The 20,279-nt window shown below is 40.6% G+C and overlaps 1 protein-coding gene across 2 annotated transcripts in view; it reads left to right on the top strand.

Annotated features, from left to right (window-relative positions):
- Window positions 1-2,029: 2,029 nt before the first annotated feature.
- Window positions 2,030-20,279, top strand: part of PLEKHG1 (pleckstrin homology and RhoGEF domain containing G1) — a 124,404-nt gene continuing 106,154 nt past the window's right edge. Inside the window, exons 1-2 of one of the 2 annotated variants that reach the window (XM_050972357.1) lie at window positions 2,030-2,288; window positions 13,973-14,041. The gene's annotated coding sequence lies outside the window, so the exon portion shown is untranslated. Of the gene's footprint in view, window positions 2,289-2,428; window positions 2,613-13,972; window positions 14,042-20,279 lie in introns of those variants that run through there. The other variant, XM_009095269.4, reaches the window with a different exon arrangement.

Below are 20,279 nucleotides of genomic sequence, written 5' to 3'. Positions count from 1 at the left end.
CCCATTTGGGAATGTGTGTGCATTTTCATTTGTTTTAATTTGGACCAAGTTAAATGCATCAAGCAGTAGTTTGTTTTATTACCATCTTTCAAAGATCTATTCATAAAGGAAAAAACATTCCCTGATTCCCCAAATGGGAAAGAGTTACAAATACTTCTCTCCCAGTAGTTTCATCAGAGAAGTTTTGCTGCTTTTTTTCTTGTTTTTTTTCTTTTTTTTCTTTCCTATTGACTTGCAAATGAAGGCTAACTTTTTAGCACAAGGCCAGAGTAGTGTGCTGAGGCAAGGATGTGTGCTCAGCTGGATGCTGAATTCAGACATGGACTAGGTATGTAGTGCAGGAGATCACCAGTGGGCTGATTTTAGTGAAGCTACTAAATCTCATTGAAATTGCCCTTTTCCCACTTGCCCCCCTGTCAAGCAACTTTGTAGAATATAGTTCCAGAGTATTAATAGTGGAGTCCAGCCTTCTGTGATCTGCCTTTCCTGCCTGGTAGGACAGTGATGGCTCCCAAGGAAATAGGAGTGGAGTGAGATTTACCCCTTGGTGAAAAGGTTCTTCACCCAGAGGGTGGCTGGGCTCTGGAACAGACTCCCCAGGAAAGTGGTCACAGCACCAGCCTGGCAGAGTTCAAGGAGCATTTGGATAATGCTCTCAGGCACAGGGTGGGATTCCTGGGGCTGTGCTCTGCAGGACCAGGACTTGGACTTGATGATCCTTGAGAGTCCTTTCTAACTCAGAGTACTCTGTGATTCTATGATAGCTGTGCTGTAATTCTGCAATGTCAATAAATGTTATGTTCAAGAACAGGTGTAATTAAAACATTTAAGGTATTTTTTTTCTTGAAACTGTAATACAGTCCCACTTATTAAACACAAACTAGAAATGTGGCCAAAATGAATTAATAAATGGGGTAATCTTTTAAAATTCAGCACCAGTCTGAAGAATATTCAGTGTGTATGCTGGGAAAGAGCTCTGGGTTTCTGAATCAATGACAGAGAAACAGACCCTGTCCAAGGTGTTCTGGTGGTTTTTGGGGCATTTTTTTTTTGGTTTATATTTTTAGGATTCCATGAGAACAGGTAAGATGAGGGCAAAACCTGAAACTTCCTGCTTTCCTGAATTACTCCTGTAATTACTTGTTTTGACATCTGAAAAGTATGAGCTGTTCTAACCTCTCAATTTTCCTTGCATTCCACATGCTGTGTATTAGCATGAGTAGAGGGAGAAACTGCTATAGAACAAAAACAATACAACTTTACTAAATGTGAAATACAGAATGAAGTTTTACAGGAAACCAAAGATTTTGTTAGGGTTCACAGGAATAAGGAGAACTGAACACGTATGAAGAATTCAGGCTTTATTTAAGCCAGTTTTTTCTCTTTTGTGTGAGTTTTTTTAATGTATTGGTTTTAAATGTTGTGTAACTTTTAACACACCTTTCCAAACAAGATGACCCAGCAGCCTGCCACGAGGCAGGTGTACTCTCTATCTACAAACTCTTGAAATTTGCTTTTTACGGGTCTGTATTTCATGGTAGACTTGCCCCCTTCGCATTTTGGCAATCTGGCAACTCATTTACAGAGGCTCTCTCAGACCTGTGAATTGAATTTCAGACCTGTGGTGGCGGAGAGGAGCCGGTGGGCAGCTCGGCGAGGCTGGGATGGGGCTCGCAGCCGGGCGGAGAGGCTGTGACCTGACACGGGGGAGGGCAGGAGAGCCCAGCGCTTTTCCCTCCGTGAAAACAGTAGCGGATTTTTTTTTCCTGTTTTCTTTTTTTTTTTTTTATCCCCCATTCCATTTTCCTCCCTTCTTCTTCCCGGGGCTGTAATCCGACTGCTCTCTTTGGCTCCATTCCAGAGACAAATCCGAGTGGTTAATCTCTCTTCCCCCCTTTCCCAGCCTCGGGGGCTGGGGGGCGGCGGAGGAGGGAAGAGGAGAACAGAGCAAGCACCAGCCCAGAGCCGGGCCAGGCCTCCCCGGGGAGGGGCTGAGGCAGCGGCTGGGCTGCGGGAGCTGCATGGAGGAGGGGAGTTTCACAGACTCCTCTGCCCGGCCGGGAGGAGGAGGAGGAAGTTTGGAGATTAAGCGGCTGCCCGGAGCTCCAGCGCACGGAGTGAGCCGGGGCGCGGCCGCGGGCGCTGCGGGGCGGACGCCCGGCACCCGGCGCCGCTGAATGGGCTGCGGAGCTGGGTAACCTCCCGCACTCCTGCCCGCACCCCTACGCCTGGATTTCCAGCGGGAGGAGGAGCGCTGGGCGAGGGCAGAAGAAGGCGAGAGGCTGCCGGTGAGCGCCGCCGGAGGCTTTGTTCGGCGGGGCGCGCCGGGGAGGGGGCGGTGGCTCCCGGAGCAGCTCGGGGCGGGGCGGCCGGGCGAGCGGGGAGGTACCCGGTGTCCCGCAGCCCCCGAGACAGCGCCGGGGGCTCCGCAGCGCAGCGGCGTTCCCTAAGCGCTGCCTTTGTGTGCTGCCCGCCGCAGTACCGTGCGCCGGGCTCCCACCGCGGCCGCCGCGCCGCTTTGTGCTCCCCCGGAGCCTGGGCTAGCCTGGCCGAGCTGCACCGGCTCAGCCCGAACCTGGGGGCTTCATCGAGTTTCTTCGGCGAGAGAGAAGGTACTTCTTTTAAAATATGATAAAATTCCATAGGGCCTCGGATTTTGTGGGGATGCTTTAACAAACCCCCAAAACCCATCCGCTGTTTTAAAAAATGTTTTAAAGTTAATGGGATTGTGATAAGTATGGCCTAAAGAGGTTTAAAAATATGATTGATCTATTGTTAAGGAGCAGGAGCTTTGATTCTATGGCGAGGCAGTGGGGCAGAGCTGCCCTATAGGACCCTGTCTGCATTTCCCCATATCCTGCGCTCATCTTTTCCTTTCTTTGCGGGTCCTGCGTCCCAGTCCCTCTTGCTGGAAGAGAAGCCCTTCAGATCTCATCCTTCAGTTAGCACTGACAGACCTGAGGCACTCGTTTCCTTCTTTTTTCACAAGTCACACTGCTCCAAGTATGAGGGAAAAGGACCTGAAACAAACTTAGACGAACGTTCAGCTGGTTTCCCATACGGTCTCTCTCTAGCTGGCTTTTTTCCTCCTTTGATTATTAATTGGCATGCACAGAAAGAGCTGTGGCCTTGCTTTTTTCTTTTAATGTTCGCTGGTACTTCAGCGGTTTAATAACCCTGCCTAGAGAACCTGATGACTTATAGGTGTTTTGAAAGCTGTGTAATAAGAGCCTACTAATAGTCATCTTTTGCTACTGTTTCATTCTTGGAGGGAGCAGTCTTTGCTGCTGGAGAGCTGCGGTTCGAATTTCCCCAAGCGTTTGTTGCCCGTGCCTCTAGCTAAATTTATAAAGGAATCCTGTTAGCTTGTGTGAAGCTAAATCTGGATGTAGCAACTCCTGGCTGTACAATTCACTGTGGTTGGCAAGCACAATATATAGCTTCCTTGAGATTTATTTTTAGGGGCTTTTTTCCCCTGGTGTGTGTGGGGCACGTAGTTGTCATAATTTTGGGAACTCTTCACCAATGTGTGTGTGGGTGCTTTGGGATGAAAACATAAGAGTTATGCTAAGGTTAGGAAATGTATTAATAGAGTGCTTGTCTCGAAAATATGAGAAGGCAGTTTGCGATTGGCCTCTTAATGAATATTGGTATTGTTCTCGGGTCCATGCAGATGCTTAGCTATTAAACTTGGACTCTGCTTCTGCTCTGTGTTCTCAGTTGGCAAACTAGAAATAGTGCAGAGCACTCTGATAAAAGGTTCAGTTTTAAATGTGTTCATTTACGGGAATGCTGGCTGTTTCTCACAGATCTGGAGAGCCCTAAGCAAACAATGTGGACCTGTGGCCACTCAGTGTAGTGCATCTCTGCAAAGGCATGCTATGATTCTAACACTAGATGTTAAGGTGTCATTTTTCTTGCTGTTTTACTTTTTATTTTCCAAAAAAAGAGAAAGGAAAACAAATAGGTGTGTAGCCTAATCAGTTTGTAATTTATAGTCTTTAAACTTGATAACATCTTGCAAAGACAGCATTGACTTGATTTTTAAGTGGAAATCCTCAAGTAGTGAACCTAGTTTGTTGGCAGCTCTCATCATTTCAGGACATCTGCTAATGTGTTCTTCTTCCTTGGGCAGGATGTGAGACTACGAATTAACTGTCTAGAGGCATACTTTGAGACTAAAGTGTTTGATTGTGAGGCCATGGAAAAAGGTAGAAAGAGTTTGGACCTAACTAACTTGGTACCTTCCTGTGTGGAAGTGGGGTGTTTTTGTCTGGGTAGGTTTTTTCATGGGGTCGTGTTTTGGGTTTCTTTGTTATTTTGTTTTGTTATTTCGTTTTAAACCTTTGTTGTTCCCTAGAAGGGAAGTGAAAATACCTGCTTACTTTTCTAATAAGTGGCACGTAGTGAGTTTGGGTACTTTTTGCTAATGTTATTTGTGTAGGTTGGTTTGTTTGAACCTTTCACTGACACAGTCTTTCATGTGGCACCGGTGATAGTATTTCTGTGAAGTCATTTGGAGCAGTAAGCATGTTTGAAAGCTTCCTTGTGTGCATTTGTTTGGATTGGGCTGTTGTATACCTGTTGTCCTCTGCCTTTCATATGCTTGTAATTTCTTGTCTCCCGTTCAGGAAAGGTTTTTTAAAGCCCTGCTAACCAGATAGGGCTGTAGCAACTGACAGAGGCATTTACTTGATGTAGTGCTTTATTGTCTTTGAATGCAAACTCAGCAAAGCAAAGCTGGTCTGTTTCTCTAACCACAGAACACTAACAGAACTGTAATTTGACATTGGCCATTTTATCTTGCTTTGTGGTAGCATCACCCATTCAACCTTTAGGCTCTGGTGAGTACTTTTGAGATTAACCCAAAAATGGGGAAAACAAGAAAACAGTTACAAAATCTGCTGTTACTAATTTTGAAGAGTAGATCCGCCGATTAGCCTGAGATACTGCCATTGAAAACAAGGTTATGTACAGAGGTGTCATCTCTAAAATTGTCACTAAAAAAGACCAATCCTAAACCAAAGCAATTCTTAGGGAAGTATACTACAGAATGGATGGAGCTTTTTTATTTTATCTCTTAATTTTCTAAAGAATTCCAAAATAGCAATATTTTAACAGATGCTTAGCACAGTTGTTAAAGTATGCCAAAGACTCATTCAACTGTTGTTTTTTGTTTATTTATTCATTTTCTTCATGCTTGGTTGCCATTCCAGCACTTGCTGGGCACCACTAAGTTTCTACTGGCCAAGCCAGAGCTGCAGGTCTTGGGAGCATGGGGTTGTGAAGAAGAGGGGCCACATTCCTGGATGGCAGCATGGCCCTGTCATCTACCCCAGCTCCATAGAGTCAGATGGGCTGGGTCAGGAAATAATGGGAATATCCAAGCTGATGAAGGGAACCATTTGCAGGTTCCATTTAGAAGTGTTTCTCAGATTAGACTTGTATAGAGCTGTGGCAGTTATGAATTAGAACAAAGGAATTAATCTGATGTGCATTTCCTTTTGCATTCAGTCATGTTGAGAAGGAAGGTTGCTGTGCTAAAGAAATGTTTTATTGACATGTTAAATTACTTATGGCTTTAAGTTACTTTGCCATAAATTTCTTAATTGCCTAATATAGTGAACCGATATATAATATATATTTAGAGTATATAATAATAATAATATAGCTAGATAATAATATATCTAGAATATATAGTAGAAAATAGAATAATAAAATATGAAAAAATGTAAGTCAATAATGTTATGTCTCCTGAAGACATTTAGAGAGATGGTGATCCTCTCATAATAAACTGGAATTTTTTCTGGTGGGGACAATGAGGATGTCTTACCACTACTTACTCCAAATGATGTTCTGCTTTTGTAGAGTTAAGAGAGGGAGGTGGGGGAAAAGAATTTTTGCAGCCCTCAGCAAAGTCTGGAGTGACTGAAAGGCTTGCAGAGCTGTTGCTGAATGGTTAATTCTGAGAACCTGCCTTACTGTCACTGCACATAGAAAGTTGTAGCTAGTAGGACTGCAAATGAGGAAAAAAAGTGGAAGAAAGTGTTATTCTTGTAAACTTAGAATGCAAAGGATGTGGAGCTTAGATTTCCCCTCCACTTTAGAAAAGCCTCACACACCACAGTGAGTGGTGAAACCACAGAACTGGCCTGGGAACAGGAGTAAAGGGAATGAAGAGTAAAGTCAATCTTAGTGCAGTGGCAACAGTTGCAACTCTAGGTACAGGAGTCTTTTATGTATGTGGATAAGAACAGAAAAGATGAATGTGAACAGATTTAATAATAACTCAAATACCAGTATGGCCTGTTGGTATTCATTAATTTTTAAAAAAAGTGTGTGACAAACTATCTCTAAGTGCTTAAAGTTTCCCAAATCACTTAAGGATATAATTTATTTTTTTGTTTTTTAGTTATGGTGGTGGTATCAAATAGGTTAGTCTAGCCTTATTCACCAAAAGTTGAGTTTATATGAACTTGGCCTGAAATAGGTTTAACCATGAACTTGATTACAAATACAGGAAGAGAAAGGGGCCTAGTCAGGTAGGACTAGGGAAGGAAATGGAGGGAAAAACTACTTACACTTATCAAGGAGGCCTGAAAGAAGCAATTGTCTAAGCCATAATACGAACTCTTAAACCCACTGTCATCTCTGTGCCTACTGAAGTACCTGCATGTGGGTGGGGGTGGTCACTACCTGTGTTTTCACTAATTACAATGCAGAGCATTGCTGTGAAAATACAAAGCAAGGTGACACTTTGAGAATTTATCTGTAAGAGTGACTTCATGCGTTTGACTTGATTCTTTTCTTCGTTCCTCAACATGAACTCCATTCGTTCTGCTTCCTAATGTTCTCTGGGACCATGATGATTATGCTAGTGGAGGCTGCAAGTGTTTTTTATAAGTGTAGTGAACAGGTATAAATTGAGCTGGCAGCAGTTTCCCATGTAAACTTTAAACTGAAGCAGTGCTAATTAACTTGGAATCCTATAAGCCTTGCTTGCCTGCTCTGAGTTTCAGACTGCAAGAGGTGCCAAGCCTCTTCCTGTAAGCATACATTCTGTAGAAGCTTGCTTGTGAGCCCTGCCCAGATGTTTTAAAACCTAACTTAATGAGTGCTAACATTTAAATATTTGAACCTTCGTATCCATTCAGCTGTTTCAGGATCACGCTCCAAGCATTAGTATCATTCAGCTACTGTTTTCTGCTGATAAGATGCGTGCTTCCTTTCCCTGGAAGTACAGAGCAGAGATAAAAATGTGTCATGGCTACAGTGATTGAATCACCTGTTCATTTGCTTGCTGACAGCCATTGGAGATAAAACCTTGGGAAGATGATTGTTTGGGTTGTCATAAGGAGCGGTATCAGGAACAGCGTAACAGCCAGTTTCTTTTCATGGTCATGGCTGACATCTTTCAGCATTATCATCTGGGTGTGGGCTTCAAGGTCGGCTTCTGCCTTTTAATTAGCCCACATAAGGAGTCTCTAGCTCCTAGATTTAGTGCTTGTACTTTCTCCCGTGCTTGCCCTTGTCTTATGCAAAGTTATCTGTAAACACAGACAAGTTTTCCTCCCTAACCTCCTGTAAACTCTGGTTTGTTAAAGTATTTAGAAAATGTTTACCCTCATGTATGTCCCCTAAGATTAGATGCACTGTCTGCTGCAACTTCATTGTGATTTCTACATACTGGAATCAATGTATTTTTGGGGGGGTTTTCTTTCTGTCTTTGTTTCTTTTTCTGTATTTGCATTGCCTGTCCCAGTGAGTCCAGATCCATAGTTGAGGTCCCAACACGCTTCATGAAGGCAGAGACAAGGCAGCTTCCTTTCTGCTGCTGCCACTGATCTGTGGTGTTTCAGTATAAAGAAGCATATTGCTCTGTGTCCTTGATGTCTGATATGGGGGAAAAATGATAGTTCCTTCTTTGGAAATAATTTTGAAAATAGGTGAGATGAAGAACTACTTATTTGTGCATCAGTAATCTTTATCACTTCACTACGCACAGAGCTTTCCACTTATTGTTTTAAACTGAAGTTAATAGAAGAAACTTGGGTTTGGCTTACAAGCAGTATTGGTGCTGCCAAGATGAGCGTGCTTCATACTCAAGTGCTTATGAAGCTTTCTCACTGTTTAGTTTCCAGTTCCTTCTCACTATCGTGATAACAGCCTCATGAGGTTGCTCAGAGAGCTGTCACACCTCAGTGTCTGAGTGATCTCATCAGAGTTCATTTGCTTGTGTCACATCACATTCAGTTGCTTGTAGAAGCACTAATTTCTCTGAAGAATCAGCAGTCAGCCTATTTGAGTGGTAGACAAAGATGGTGACAATAAATCATTATTGAATTTGGAGAGATAGTTTGCCTTCCCTCATACTCTACCAGCATGTGGTTTGTAACATCTCTCTGTCAGTCTCTCATGTTGGATGAATCTGAAGTCATAAATCTCTGATTTGCTTTATCTTGGTTATTTTGTGCTCCTCCTGCCTTGAAAAGGGTTGCTGTCTGTGTCCTGCTGGCAGACAGGACCTCTTAGCCCACTCCTCACTGGATATAGCCTCTGAGAATCCTTGCCTTAGGTTGGTTGCACTGTGAAGGCTCTTCAACCTTATGGTATGAGGAGATTGCCTCCATCATCTCTTCCTCCTGAGCTTGAACTCATTTAATCTCCTGAGTTTTTCCCAGATTTTTGGGGCAAAGCTACTGCCTTTCTTAGACTCTACCTGCAGTACCAAGCATCAGGCACAGTGTAGATGTTTCAGTAGGCCACTCCAAAATGAAGTGATCTGTTATTAAGTGGAAGTAAGTAATTTCTGAGGGCATTAATGACCATTTAATCTCCAAGGTTTCTTTCTGATACATAGGGCAGTATCTTGGCATGCTTGTGCTCCTCTGTTGCTTTAGATGACACAGTTCCTAAACTGGTATTGGAGATGTGCTAGGAAAGTCAGTGCTAGGCAAATTTCTCAGGGGAAAAGGACAAGGACCTTCCCTTCAGGAATTGTTTTCCATTTTCTTAGAGCCTGCCAGAGGGAAGTGCAGACCAGAGCACTAAGAAAACCCCACTTTTCTCTTGGTGGGAAGGACAGAGTGGTTTGCTAAGGCACAAGCCCTGCTGGGCAGATTTTAGAGCTGATCTCCTGGTGCTGACTCATCCTGGTGATCTCAGTTGCTGCAGTTTGCACTTTGCCACTTCACCTGCAGCAGCTCTCTCCTTGGCAGTGTGGCCTGTTCCCAGCACAGGTGTGCTTCCTCACTCGTGGCTATGCATGTTGACAGGGTCACTTGTGTTCTTCAACTTAGACCTAGGCTGTCCTGCTGCTGACAGATCCAGAAGGAACCACGTTGAAGAGGTTATTTCTGCAGCCTTGTAGCAGAGGATCCTGCTGATAAACAACCTTTGCTCTCAAACACAGATTTGGCTCTTGCATTTCTCAGGCCCCTTTAAAGCAGTTTGTTCATCCAAAGCACAGAATAGGTACTGACTCAGACTCCCACAAGGTCAAAGCAAGGAGAATAGGTGATTCCTTTTTTTTTCCTGCCCTGTTTTGGTGAAGCATTGATGTGATTGGGACCTGTGATGTCCACAGGTAGGCTATGGAGGAGAAAGATTTTCTCCCAGACACCACTGCATGCTGTTTGGATAGGATAGGGGCTGTGGCTGCTTTTCAAGGAAGAATTCTGAAAAAACAAAACCATGATGATCTCATTTCCACTCTTCAGAAGAAAAGTTGGTCATCAGCTTGTCACTGAAGATCTGTTGCTTGTGAGTACCTTTCATCTCAAGGGGAGAGTACTGATGCACATACTGCCACATGCACCTGCCCACCCTGGCTGTGTGCGTCATGCAGCTCCTGGAGCTTCCACAGGGGTCTGGATGCTAGGGCCATCTGGATGCTTCTTTGTTGCTGCTGTCTTGTAGCAATAAGGAGCCTGCCCACTAAATGTTTTGGGTTTTTTTTCCCTTTTGCTCTTTAAATCAGCATCAGTGTTGCACAAAGAGTTCTTTCAATATTTAATAGAGGATCAGTGATGCCCATCTTCTGATGATTCCAGGAAAATGTACTGGGTTGGTTCCTTTTATTTGTTAATCATGAATATTGAGTCATACCAGGGGATGATTAGTTCTGGTATCTGCATCAATTTCTTGTCTATGCCCATACTTGCCCAGTGCTGACTTCTTTCTGGGGACAGTTTGAGGTCATTTCATGATGGTCTGGAGGAGTTCTGGCAAGACTCACTCAGCTGTTGACCTTGTCATGCAACTCACCTTTGTGCTGTTCACTGTTGTGAATGGATAGAGTGAAAGAAACTGCAGGAGTGCTGCATGAACTTAGTCCATGAAATTACCTTAATGTGTCTGGGAAGGCTCTCAGCTGATTGCGTGTGGAATAAATCCATTTGCTTGGGATGTGGCACGTTTTCCATCTGTTAATCAGTTATGTCTTGCAGTGAGAAGGTGCTACAGTATGTGGCCTTCCTGTAACAGCAAACTGCATTCCTCAGCAGGAAGCTGGGCTGTAGGAACTGGCACATAGCTCAGTGAAAGTCATGTCAAATAAATTTTTACTTTAGTCCTCCTTTCTGGTGATTAAACTTGCACAGTGGTTTGCTGTCTAGCACATGTGAACATCTAAAAAGGATTTTATTCTGAGCTTTTCTTAGAGGATCAGTATGTGGAATTGTTCAGCAAGAGTATTTGTTTTAAAATGCTACAGTATGTGTCGACACAGTTGTATTATGTCCAGTGCACAATATAATCCAAGTTGTAAGGATGGAGGTGTATGGGTGTGAGGTGTGGTTGGGGACTAGGTGAGAGCAGGAATGTCAATGAATGGAATGAATGTCTTGATAGCCTACTTGGCTTGAAATGGAAGCAAATTCCTACCTGTAAGTTTGTGGAACACAATTACATATAGTTGGGTGGCTCTGGCTTACTGTGGTATTTTAGCCTAGCTGGAGCAGGATAAGGAAATTCTTTAAAAGCAGAGATTTCAGAGCTCAGACCTTATGATTGGAGGGAACCCCTTAACTGGACTAAAGTGATGATGTTAGCTTTCACCACACTGAGAGAGTGTGTAGAACACAAGGGTTATGTGTCATTTACACTTCTGAGGGAAACTGAGATTATCTTTATCTCAGTGACTCCTAAGGGATAAAGTAAAGCACCCATCCTCTTACTGTAAATTATTTTGCTTGCCTCCCAGGTATAGTAGAGTATACCTGAAAGGAGCACCTTCATTTTACTGCAATTTGAAAGATAGTTTTCAAGCTTCTGGGCTTTTAATCTAACATTAGTGTGAACCCCAAGTTCCAAAGTGTTTTTCACAGGACAGCCAGACATTACGGTTCAAGTAATTTTAAATATCTGATTGCAGGTTTCTTTGGTGCTTTTGCTTCTTAAGCTGCTGTTTGTTTGATGCTTTAACCTTATGTATTTTCTAAAAGTGATTAAGAAGTAAAGCTTTTTGTTAAAAACTGTGATATATTTCTAGACTAACTAAGAGTATTTTAAATCATGCAAACTGTTTAAAGATTAGGTGGAAATTACAGGACAAATGATGGTATATTTGTTAATCACTCCTGTGAAGGAAACATGCAACAACTTTTCTTCATGATAGTTTTTCTAGTACAAAAGTGTTCAATTTTCTTACACTGATGGTTAAGAAATAAACCACAGAATTGATAAAAAAAATTCACAGGATGAAAAATTCATTTTCCTAACAGATTGACCTGTTTTATAGTATGAAGATAGTAAAATCTGTAGAAAACCTTCTTGGAAAAGTTAAAGAAGGCTGATAGAACATTCTGTAGCATCCAAGAGCTTGTACTTTGGTCAATTTGGATGTCACTGTTAGGCCCTGTCTCAAATCATCAGTTGAAAGGTTTTGAAAGGCCATTGTATCTGCTGGGGGTTAGAGAATATCTCAGCTTTTAGCAAATAATTTTATCCTAGAATTAAGAAGCTGTTATTGATGAAACTACTGTCAAACAAGAGAGCCCCAGTAGAAAGTTTAGGCTTCTTTGGGGTTGTCTAGATTCCTGATTTTCATTTATTTATATATAATGTATATTATATATATACACACAAATGTGTGTATATTGAAATGGTTGTACTGCCAGTCTATTTTTTTTTTCTAGAGTTCTTAAAGAAACAGGGTTCTCAAGCAGTTGAAATTGAGTCCTTTGACTCTGGAGGATTTGAGGCTAGGGAAACTTCCATGATAAGTGGGAAGAAGGATGGTTTGCATTTCTGTTTTGCTTAATTTACAATCTGAAGTATGGTCAGGTGGTTGTGTATTTGAATATTACAGCTGTTACAGTGTGATCACAGGAACTTGGTGAGACTACTCATGTAATCTTCTTCAGATTCCTAGAAATGTTAGTGGAGACTGCTCTGTGTCTTCAGTTGTTGAAAGGAAAAACTAAGTGAAGTAAATAAAATTATTGCTGTAGTTGTCACTCAGTAGTATCAAAAGAAAAAAATATACTATTTTAGTGTGTGAAATTGTCTGCTAATTTATTGAAATAAGGATAGCATGGAGAAGGCAAACATATTGATATTTTATTAAAAGAAAATTTCAGATGGATTCGTGTTATGTATTTAAAAGTGTGTTCATCTGTAGATGAACATTATGCCCATTAGAAAGATTAAATTGATGGCCTTACTGTTGAAGTTAAAAATAGACCAGTATTTTTGAAATGGGTTTTTGAAATAGAAAATTTTGCCTGTTTATGATTTGGTTCAGCTAGACCAAATTAACTTGGACACTTAGCAGGGTCTCTCATTTATTCTGGCATAAGAACAAGCGTTGGGCAGAGCTTCCCAGTCTCAAAAAACCGATGGTGGTAAGAGGCCTCCATAGTGTTCCCAGCCAGCTGAATGCCTGAGGTATTTTGCCGTACAGGAAATCAATTGCAGCTGAATGTGCGCTGTTTCCACTTCAAGTATATAAACAGGCCTTATGATGGTATAAAAAAAGAAGAAAGATATTAAATAGTTTCTTGAAAGCTCAGAACAGGAACATTTGATGTTCAGTTTCTGTGGATTCTTCACTGTCACCTTTGGCTCAGTCCATGGCACGAAAATAGCACAGAAGGAGAGGTGAAATAATGTTGGATACTCTTGAAAAGGGAAACATAAAGCAATATCTTAGAGAAATGAAAATAATAAAAAAGGTATCCTTGTTCAGTTCCAGTTGATACTCTGCTGAGGCTGGGAGGGTTTACAAGTTTAACAGAGGGAATGAGCTCTTTCCCTTGTTAAATCAAAAATCCTCCATTTTTAGGCTTCAAAGCAGGCTAATACATTTTGTAAGAAAAAGCTGCACCACAATTCTACCTAGCTGGGTTTGATGGGAGAAACACTATTTTTGTTCAGATATTTATCATGCTTTGTTGACCTTGTGAAAATACCTAGATTTTATGGAGGTACCAGGCAGATCACAGTGACCCATGTCTCTGATGTACTTTACAGGCCACTGATGTTGCTTACTAGAGAAGTGAGGGCTCATTTGGGTAGAGGTTTCCAGGCATTAAAGATAATTAAGTTGAGAATCAGCTCTAACAATTTCCAGAAGAAGTGTGGCCTGAAGCCCTTGGGCTTTAGAGCTTGGGAACCCAGCAGTACTTCCTTGCTTCAGCACAGGCATACAGCACGACCATAGGCAAGCTGTCTGATCCAGATTTTTAGATATGTAGGTAGGCAGAGGTGGTAAAGGCTCTTAATGGGATTTTCAGAATCACATTAGTGTCTAATTCCTATTCAAAATCTGACTCCTTAGCTTGTCTGAACTGGATTCAGCCCGTGCTATGTTTTATTCAGCTGCTCTTTAGGACAGAATGGGAGGTGTGCGTAGGGCGAGCGTGACTTAGGGGGAATAAACCGAGGTGTGCCTAGACCCCTGCTGAGCTGTGCAGCTGAGCTCCCTTTTATCCTTTCTCTAATTCCATAATTTCCACCCTCCTTTCTGCAGAATGCCAGAGACTCACCAGAGGAGAGGAAAAGTGACTCCATTTTGCCCAACCTAACAGCGATATATTTGGTGAGTACTCTACCAGGTAAATTTTTTTACTATTATTTTAATATTTTTTCTTTATTTTAAATGAGAGATGATTTTTGGTGTGCCTCTGACTGAGAGGATTTCCACTGGTGTGTGGTGAATGTGCCTCAGGTTAACCATGAGTCTGCTTAGTATCCAAACCCACAGTAGGTCACTGTGCTGAATGGGCCTGGCGTGTGAGTTAGCCAGGAGAGAGGGTGTTCCTCATGTGCACACTAGTGAGGTTTTATGCTAATTAAATCCAGTTTTTGGGGGGCACCTAAGCAGTTAGTGGAGGCTAACTGTTCAGTTTTAGCCCTTGTTTCTGAAACTGAGGTTTTGATAATGATCTGTAGCTGAAATTTTGTTCGTTTGCTTGATCGTCTCCCTTTGGAAGTGAAAGTGCCACTTTCAAGGAGAAACAATGGTCTCCCTATGGGGATGGGGAGATCCAGGACAGCTTTTTTTCTCCTGAGATTTCCTATGTTAGTCTATGTCATTTTAGCTTATTTTGTAGTGATTTAATTTTGTTTATATAATCTCACTGCATTGCAGTCTTGGAGCATCTAAGAAACTTGGGAACGTAGGAAAAGCTGGTTTACATGCCATGGAAATGTAACTTGATTGCAATAACTGATTTCACTCATTTGATTATCTGAAACAAATTGACATTCCAGAAAACTTCACAATAGATCTGGAAGGAGACTCTACAGAAAATATTAAATAAGAAAGCTTTAGGCAAGATCCCTTTTTCCTCCTCTCCAACAAGAAACATTCCTGGTGCCAACCTAAAGGAGTCTTTTTTTCTCTCTGAAAAAAGCAGATATTCAGTGGCTAACAACTCAAACACTGCTATTTGGGAAACCTTGATGCCTTATAGGTAATCTACTTCACTCCTTGCAGTGCTACTGTTGAAACCAGTGTAGCATAGATAAGTTTATTTAAAAGAAAAAAGTTCTTTAAAAAAAAAGAAAGGTGCATTATGTTAATTGCCTCTCTGGCTTCTGTGACCTGCAGAGGGATTACTAATATGCTATATTAGACCACTAATAATATTTATTCTTTTACCTTACTGATAGTGGGGCTTGTAATATAATTTTGTAGTATGTATTTATGATCCAATTGTGTTGAAATGTTAATGAAATTTTAGAAGAATGGCAACTTTATTTTGACTCCAATGCTTTGAGATGGCATAACTGTAATAGAGAGACACTTGCAGGACTGTGTAGCATTAGATTTAAGCTTACATCTGACAAACATTAGTGAGATCTTACTTTCCTTTGGACCCAAGGGAGAACAGTCTTTGTAAGTAGAAAAATGTTTGGTGGAGACTGCAAGAGGAAAGACCAGAAATTCCTCTTCAGTCTTTTCCAAAAATAGCAAGATTTGAATAAGGTTACATGTTTTAAAATGCATTAGAGAAAGATAATTGTCATGACCTAAATTCAGTACACTAGTTCTCTATGTTATTTGCTGATAGTTAATTACTAGCATATTTTTTTATCCGCAAGCGTGGAGGGGCTGTACATTCCCGTCTTCCACACAGGAAATAATTTTATTTATTTAGCTTGAAGTTTGTGAATATCCAAATGCATGCAAAGTATTTGCCTAGTGACCTTAGAGTGAATTTTTTGCACAAACTCTCCCCCTTTCCTGATCTCCGTTTCATTTCAAGTGTGCTACTTGGCCTTGGTTTTGAGTTGCAGTGGTTTTGTTGTGTTTTCATGATGAACAGAAAAGCTAACCAGACCAGCAGACTCAAATAACCCCTTTTCTGAAAGCAGAGATAACGTGGATGGTGCCTGTGGCCTAAGATGCAGAGGATTTCCTAAGATTCTTTGGGATCCCTGGCAGACAAGCATTCACTGTGAAGCGCTTCAAAAAACTGTTGTGTCAACAAAGCTGGAGTGTGTGGGAATGTATCAACTAAGGGGATAAGGCATTCAAGGACTAGATGAAGTGCATGTTGTAAGGAATTAATTTTGTGGTTACAAGGAAAAAACACAAAATATGAGGACTGGTGTTCCGTAAAAATAGGAGCTTAATGTTTTAGGCAGGTACAGGTTTGATGGACCAATGTTGAATCTTACCAAATAACAACCAGTAATTTTTTTAAAATTTGTTTTACATGTCAGTCTTAAATTTGGAACATCTAAGAATATTTTCATTCTGAAAAACTTTTGGGGGTGGTGGGGGGAAATGTTTCATGAAATTTGTTTCTATTTCATTATTATCCATTTGACTTACATAACAATATTGTTTGTTTTTAATTGTTTCAATAAGTTGGTGGTTAGAATCTCTTTAGAAGGGCTTCAGCATCTGTTAAATCATAACATGTTGTAGCAGGGAAGGAAACATTAGATCAATACACTTTATTCTGACAATTCTCTGTGACTTTTAATACGCAGTGTGTTTATGCTAAAAGTCAATACATTAAAAAGATTCCTTGAGCATTTGTGCATCACTGAATGCTTTGTTTAGGTCATGCCTTTAGTGGTGTGAGGGCTTGCAAATCTGTGTGGGTGTGGAGAGGAATGATCCTATGCCCACGTATGAGCTTTTCTATAAGTTGTGTCTATTTTTGGTATGCAATGAAGCAGAGGTACAGAGTGAAAATAAGGGTTCAGTTGCAATTTGAAGGCCTGTAAAAGCTTTCCCATTGTGGGAAGTGCCTACCAAGCTCTTAGAGCAGTTGCACTAGTGTCCATGGGAATATTTGGGGTTTAATTTAGCATGCTAGATTAGGGCCTAATACCTTAATTAAGGCTCACATTTTTAATAAGTTTCCTGCAAACCCTTTGTGGCTGACTACAATTGTGGAACAGACATAATATAACGTCCATCTCTAGGGTTTTCTGTTGTTGGCAGTTTTATGAAAGCTGTCATTCTATTTCAGAGTAATGAAGCTGACCAGCAAACGTAATCTTTAATGGAAGGATTCACAAATCTGACTAGACTCCTTAAAAAATGCAAATCCAGATAATTTATGCCAGTGATGTATTGAATTCTATGTACCTAATACATTTAGACTGATGTTTTTATAAAAATTGTGATAACTGTTTTAGAAAAGTCTTTGTTAATTGATAAAACAGCTTTTCCAGATAGAGGCTGCCTAATTCTCTTGTCAGTTCCCATGTTTGAGATTTTCTGCTGTGAAAAGGACTAAAAGAAATGTCTGAAAAAGTTCAGAAATAATATAATTAGGATTTTGTGTAACTTGTAGGCAAAGTGATTTAATTTTTAAGCATTTGTATATTAAAGTGTTGAACAAAAATTCTTATATATATATATTTTTTTTTTAATCCAAAGAAACAAGCTCATTCATGCCTCTCTGCTTTCCCCCATCACACTTGCTTGGAGCGGTCAGTCCTTTCCCGCTGCCACCTCCTATTGTTGTGGTCAAGTGACCAAGGAGAAGTGTACACTTCCTTTTGTGTCCTGTAGATAGAGCTTCTTAATTGATGACTGCTGCTTTCTTTCTGGCAGAAAGGAAATGAATGGGCAGTAGTGATTATAGCACATCTGTTGTTTTCTGGTGAGCATCCTGTACAGCAGTGACACTGTCTTGAAGACTACTTTTTTTTTTTTCTTTTTTTTCTGTTGGCTGTTTTTTTTGTTGGTTGGTTGTTTTTTTGTCCTATTCAGGACTAGTTAATAGAGAGGGTACAGGGACAGTGTTGTTCCTTTATCAAAGATGTAGCCAGAGCAGAAAAACAACTTGCACACTGGAAGAAAATAACTTGCTTTTCAAACAAGTGTATTTTACACATGCATACACACACACACAGAGTTTTACAAAATCTTCAGGCGTGTCCTATGTATTGGTTGCATGTGAGTCCTGTCTTCATAGTTGACTGCCTTGTAGATTAAATATTCCAAAATCAAACTGGAAATGGCTTTCTTTGGGGAATGGGAGAAATAAGATAGCATTCATACCAAGGACCCAAAAGCTTAAACATTCACACATCTTTCATTACAGTTTCTAAGATGCCATTTCTAAGTCTGTGATGCCATTGTCCAGCTCCTGCTTGAGCATCTGCTGCTTGATCTGTTGCAGCATACTCTCAGAGGTGCTGAGAAACAAACTGAGGAGCTCTGTAGTGTGCTCCTGCTCTCCCAGAGAGGAGGTTGGGCATGGAACTCCTTACTTGGCTTTACAGATGACAAGGAAAGAGATTCTGGAGACAGATGGATGGTAAGCTATTGGGAAGTGTCTGGCCTGAGAGGAGAATGGGACTTAGGAAGACAAATGTCTGGAGGAATGATTGAGGAAGGCCAGTAAATCAGGTGAAGTAGGTTATGGTAGCAGAGTGTACCACAGCTTGTCCCTTCCATCACACCAGCCATAATTTTTCCACAACTTCTTTTTAACCCGTGTGTTAGATGTGAAAGTGGTATGCGCTCTATGCAAACCCTGAGTGTGTGTCCTGACCATTTTGTTCTCTCTTGCCATGCAAAGTCCTTGAAAAACCTTGAAAAATTGAAAGAGCTTTGTGAGTCTCAGTTCTTACCAGTTATTTAGTTGTTCTTTGTTCCTTCCTCTTCTTTCATCCTATTTAGTTGCACCATTTCTTGTAAGTAAGGTGCCAGGACTCTGCTTTTGCACAGACTAAACACATTTGTACCTGAATAACAGAGTTTGTGTTGGGCTTGGCTGGTTAGCTGAAGTCAGTGAACTGGGTAGTGCTGCCCTCTTCCTTGGGGGTTTCTGATGCATATTGGATAAAATTTGTGGGTTTTTCCAGTCCTTTCTTGTCACTTGCAATCCCTAGAGCTGCTTTGTCCCTGTCCTCTTAGGAGAGGCTCCCTTAACAAAGGGTATGTTGAGATGTACAGCTTTCTATCCATAGGCTGCTGTTTAGCTGGAAGCTTACAGCCTTCCTTAAGCTAAACAGGTTTTTTGAATAATAGATGCACCTGGCCACTAGAGATGGGAAAAGTGAGAGAGCATTCTCTGCTCTAGGTGCACACCAACGTGGCTGAACACAAAATTTCTGATACCAGAAGTGAATCATGCTGCAGTTGATGTCCCAGGTTAGCCTTTCATCATTCCTTGGTCAGAACAGAATTCAGAAGATGAAAAAGCAGGTGACATAAACCCAAGTTTAAATGAAAATTTAAATTGGGTGGGGTTTCCTTCTACCTGTGGTAAAACTGGGTTTTTTCTTCACCAAGGACTTGTCTAAGAGTAATTTAGGCAACTGAGTAATCCTTTTGCTTTCTGAGCGAGATACACAGAGACCCTGTTCATGCCTCTGAAGCCTTTTAAACATTTAGCCTGCCCCCATAGGATTTCAGAATTATCTTGCATCTCTTGGCAAGCATTATGGTGTAGCTAAATATTAGTCATGGCAAAAGCCAAGTAATACAGGAAAAAACCCACAGAATCATTTAAAATTTATTTGTTCAAGTTTTTGTAAATCCTTTTTTATGAATCTCTTAATATATTGAGTTTTATAAAGAGTGCATTATTAAGAAACATAATATATTGTTAATTTGAGCTTTTTACAATTCTGAGTACTATATTGAGAGATTATTCTGCACCACTTGAATTACTTGTGAGAAACACTTGAATATTTGTGTGACTTAATGTATTCAAATTACTATATACAAGTTTGCTGGGATGTTTTATTATGGAATCTAGGCTTTGAGAACAGATGTGACTTTTTATCATGAATTTGAGATGCAATACATGACGTAGAGCGTGACTATGGATTGTTTTAAAAAATTTTCGAAGGCAGCTCTTTGAGTACATATGAATTGATGGCTATACACACAAGCTAAAATCCTATTAAAAATTAAAAATACTTCTTCCATTGAGGCAGATAGTCATTAAAGCTTGATACATAGCTCGTCAGTAAAAGAAACTTAAACAAGACCTTCAACCTCTAAAAGAAAGATTAGCTACTGCTTTTATCAGTATGGAGATCACTTTGAAGAAACTGAACATCTGGTTTCCTTCTGGAAGAATTATGTTCTGTCTACTTGACCCTTTGTAAAAGTAAATATTTTTATTAGTTATGTTATGTAGGAATTTGAAAAAAATATTTAATACATGAAAAAAGCCCCAACCTTTGCATAGTTAGCTTCAGTTACAGAAGTGTAATTCATCAGATGATCTTATGTTCTTGATTAATGACTTTCTATTGTATTAAAAATTATACCAATGTGGAATTTGATAAGAGACATAACTTTTTCTTTGTTTTCCTTTTAATAAGAAACTATTTCTTTTTTTCCCTTG

Source organism: Serinus canaria, chromosome 3, assembly GCF_022539315.1.
Source record: "Serinus canaria isolate serCan28SL12 chromosome 3, serCan2020, whole genome shotgun sequence".
Taxonomy (NCBI): Eukaryota; Metazoa; Chordata; class Aves; order Passeriformes; family Fringillidae; genus Serinus; species Serinus canaria.
This window is presented reverse-complemented; position numbering and strand designations above follow the sequence as displayed.